A 4,336-nucleotide genomic window follows, 5' to 3' on the forward strand; every position below is an offset into this window, starting at 1 on the left:
CTGTAGTACCCAGATATCTCAGGTATGTTTCAGTATCTTTTCTCTAGGATCTGGTTTTTTTTTTAGGTTTTTGCAAAGTAAATGGGGTTAAGTGGCTTGCCCAAGGTCACACAGGTAATTATTAAGTGTCTGAGACCAGATTTGAACCCAGGTACTCCTGACTCCAGGGCCGGTGATCTATCCACTGTGCCACCTAGCCACCCCTGTAGGATCTGTTTTGTTGTTGTTATTGCTTTCTTTTGTTCAGTTTCTGAGAGCTCACCTTCCTTCTACTGATCTTTTTATTTACATTGTTTCCTTTGTTGTATATATTATTCTTTGGGGTTAACCTATTTCTCACTGTATAATTCATTGAAATCTTCCAGGGTTTCTCTGAATGACTCATATTTCCCATTTCTCACTTCACAATAACATTTTATTGCTTTTCATTTGCCCTGATCTCTTCACTACCACCTCCCTTTTCCCCTTTGTGCATTCGTTGGTCTAGTGGATCTCTCAAATCAAACTACCATCTTCTCAGTATTCCCCAAATGGAATTGCATGCAAGAATTATTTAGGATGTATAAGACATTGATGTTTTAGGTCTTAAGGATACAAGGTCAAAATCTAGATAGTTGCAGTATTCAAGAACCTTACCACCAACCCCACAATGAACTGAAAATTAAATTCTCTACACCTTGGTAAAATTTAAGTGCAGAGATCAAATCTCATTGCCTTCAATATAGCCTAGCAGAGAGCCTGGCAAAAGAGCTCACAAATATATGTGGAAGGCATTAGCTAACTAAGTTAATCATATACCCCAAGAAACTGTCTCCTAGAATAAATTATTGGTTATTATAAATTACATTTTAGGGTATACTTTAAGGTTTGAAAAAAACAGGGCAAATTTTGTTATCCCATTTTATGAAGGAGGAAGCTGAGACCTTGAGAGATTATGTGACTATGATGAGCACAACTAATAAGTACATGAGACAGTATTTCAAGTTTAGTTCCTAAATCTAAGTTTACTACTCCTTCTACTCTTTCTAGTTTTAATTCTGTATATAATTGTATATATACAAATTGTTTCCCCCAAGGGCCATGTCATTTTTGTCTTGATATCCCCAATGTCTGGCACATATTGTAGAAGGTATTTAATAAATTCATGTTGATTGGTTGGTTCGTTGACAGAGGCAGAGTAGAATTCCCAGGCCAAAAGCCAACTTATACTTGTTTCTTCAAGGAAATTTGAATTCTTTCACCTCAAGTGCCCTTTTCTATCTTTTAGGGCTTGCAGACAAGCCCTTTTTTTTCTCTTGAGAACCAAACATCTTTCCCTCTCATTAACATGAACATTAGTATAGTACCAGAGAGGTCTATCTATTAATGTATGTATCACACAACCAAAAATGGGCTTGATCATTGGTATCTTGTTTAGAGGATACAAATAATTTGTTTTTTAGTGACTGGGGCAACTTCCAAGATATTTAGCTGGCTGGGCACTTAAGAGGATGAATTCTCACCAGAGAAATTGACTATGTAATCTATAAAAGCAAACTAACAGATAAGATTAAACTGTATGTGTGTCTGTCTCTGTCTCTTTCTCTCTTTGACTCTGTCCCCCTTTTCTCTCTTTTACCCCACTCCTCTCTCTCTCTCTCTCTCTCTCTCTCTCTCTCTCTCTCTCTCTCTCTCTCTCTCTCTCTGCTTTGGGCCAGAAACACATGGGAGTTAGATGAATTTGTTCAAGAGACCTGAGAGGAGAGATACTGAGGGAAGATTCTGTCAATCCAACAGAGAGCAGCGGCTAAAGCTTTACCAGATTTCTTGCAGAAGCATATGACAAAAGTAGATATAAATGTCTCCACTAGGCCTGAAAATACAACTCAAGGATTATTTTCACACATTCCAATGTTTCCCCCACTCTTTAGGGAAAGGGAGACATTGGTCATTGAGAAGGCATGCTTACACAATCTTGTTTTCTAACCTGAGAAAGATTTCTTCTTTTTCACTCACCTTGGGGTTGCCTTGTAGGGGACTTCAAATTGAAGAATTCCTAAGTTAAAATGATGAGAAACTTAGCTTTATAGAGAGATATTTTCTGAGAAAAAAATTTCTATCTACCTATCTATCCATCTATCTATCTATCTATCTATCTATCTATCTATCTATCTATCTATCTATGTATCTATCATCTATATATCTATATATCTACATCTTCTATGGGCTCCCCTTTTTTCCCACTGTGACTAGAGGAATAAGGAGGATGAGAAGAAGCTAAAGACCTAGCCCTTGATACTTCCAGCTATTACACTAAGTGATTCAGAAAACAGGGATCCAATAGAAATGGTTATGGTCATTCCATGACCTTAAAATAGATTTGCCTGCTTAGGATGAATTCCCTCTATTTTGTTTATTAACTAATTTGAGAACATTTTGTTTTCTGAATTTTCAATAAATAGAATGAATGGAAAACAATCCTGCCTAATTTGTATTTATTATCTTGTAGGTTTATATAGGAATTGAGTACCTAAATTTGAAGAAAACTAGATATGAACTCTACTTCTTAAATGAAGCTTTACTGTTATCTCTAATCCTCTATTAAAAATAATTTTAGAAAAAGATATGATAGTGCTTGCTTCGGCAGCACATATACTAAAATTGGAATGATACAGCAAAGATTATCATGGCCCCTGTGCAAGGATGACACACAAATTCGTGAAGCAAAAAAGATATCATAAATTCATTTATATTGAAGTTTAAATGACAAAGCTGGATGAGTGGTCCAATGGATAGAGCTCTAGGCCTAGAATTAGGAAGACAATTGAAATGCAACTTCAGATACTAGCTATGGGCAAGTCATTTAGGTCTATTTGCCTTAGTTTCCTCACTGTAAAACAAGTTGGAGAAGGAAATGATAAATCACTCCAGCATCTTTGACAAGAAAATTTCAAATAAGGTCAGAAAAAGGCAGACATGACTGAAATGACTGAACAATAACAGCATAAATGATTGATAAAGAGAGGTGTGTTATACTTCTAAGAATACTTAACACTTTAACAAAGTTTAGTATTAACCAAAGGAGACAATGAAAGAATTGTGGTATCATATACAGATATCATACTTAAGCCGACTGAAGGAGAGATTTTTGGTAACTATTGTTTCTGATTTGGGATTTGAGGGAGCAGCCTTCCCAGAGTTATAACCATTCCTATTATTTATATAGTCCAGAACTATGATTTCATCTGTATAGGAAACTACTCTCAGTGAGGAAACTGCCTCTGCCAATACAGGTGAGTAACAGCTATGTGACTTATATCCTTGCTCAGCTGCCCAGGGCCCTGAGCTTGCCCAGGGCAATGGAGCCAGGATGTGTCAGAGGTAAAACTTGAATCCAGACTTTCTTGACTCTGAGGCCAGCTCTCTAAAATACTAATATGTTTAGACTCTTCCAAGGTCTTCCACCTTTCTTCTTTCATTTGACTCTCATAATAGCAGGTATTATTATCCCTATTTTAGAAATGAAGAAATTGAGGCAAAGAGAACTTATGAGAACTATAAGATAAAAAATTTCAGATATGAAATTCAAACCCAAGTCATCCCCATGCCAAGTTCAATCCTCTATCATTATGTCACATGGGCTCTTTGTATACCCACTGTGCAAGCAGCTGTTGCTTTTTCCTACTTGTACAACTAGTTCTGTTCCCAATACTCATCAGGGAAAGGGGTGCCATTTTGAGAAAGCTCCCTAAGGCATCTCAACCTCAGCAGCAACTTGGATCTTATGTGGGGAAAAAAGGTAGAAATTTTTGTGTTTCTGCATCTATCCATCAAAATGTAGTTATGCATGTATATAAGCCCAGGGGTAAATTTATACTCTGTGTCTCTGTAATGCAGTGTGTTCAGTTTCTACAATGATAATTTCAGGATTATGAAAAAATTAATAGCAGATTTTAGTATGTTATTCATCATGTACAACTCCCCTATGTATAATTTGACCATTGAGTTGACAGTGACTTACAATTTAAATATTACAGGGCTTGTCTGGGGGGAAAAAAGCATGACATTCAAAGGAATAAAAATGTACAATGTTTCCAGGCTTTCACAGCCCTCCAGATTTAGGAAAGAAATTATACATGGGAACTAATTTTCCCTTCAGGTTCCACACTTTCCTCTCAAATGGCTATATGCTAGGTATGGACATAGGGCTCCCAAGCTCTCATCATCCAGTTGGTTAGAGAGACTGGCCAAAGAAGAAACTAATGGTCCCTTAGTAGAACATAGTCTGGGAACTCCCAGCAACAAATCACTCCTAGATTTGGTTAATTTAGATAAGAAGTGCATCTTGACTCCAAAA

The 4,336-nt window shown here is 36.7% G+C and overlaps 1 non-coding gene across 1 annotated transcript; it reads left to right on the forward strand.

The window, feature by feature from the left end:
* The first annotated feature begins 2,610 nt into the window (after positions 1-2,610).
* Positions 2,611-2,717, forward strand: LOC141503654 (U6 spliceosomal RNA). Its single transcript, XR_012472997.1, has one exon. It is a non-coding gene; the product is annotated as a U6 spliceosomal RNA (small nuclear RNA).
* Positions 2,718-4,336: the final 1,619 nt, after the last annotated feature.

This window comes from Macrotis lagotis, chromosome X, assembly GCF_037893015.1.
Source record: "Macrotis lagotis isolate mMagLag1 chromosome X, bilby.v1.9.chrom.fasta, whole genome shotgun sequence".
Taxonomy (NCBI): Eukaryota; Metazoa; Chordata; class Mammalia; order Peramelemorphia; family Peramelidae; genus Macrotis; species Macrotis lagotis.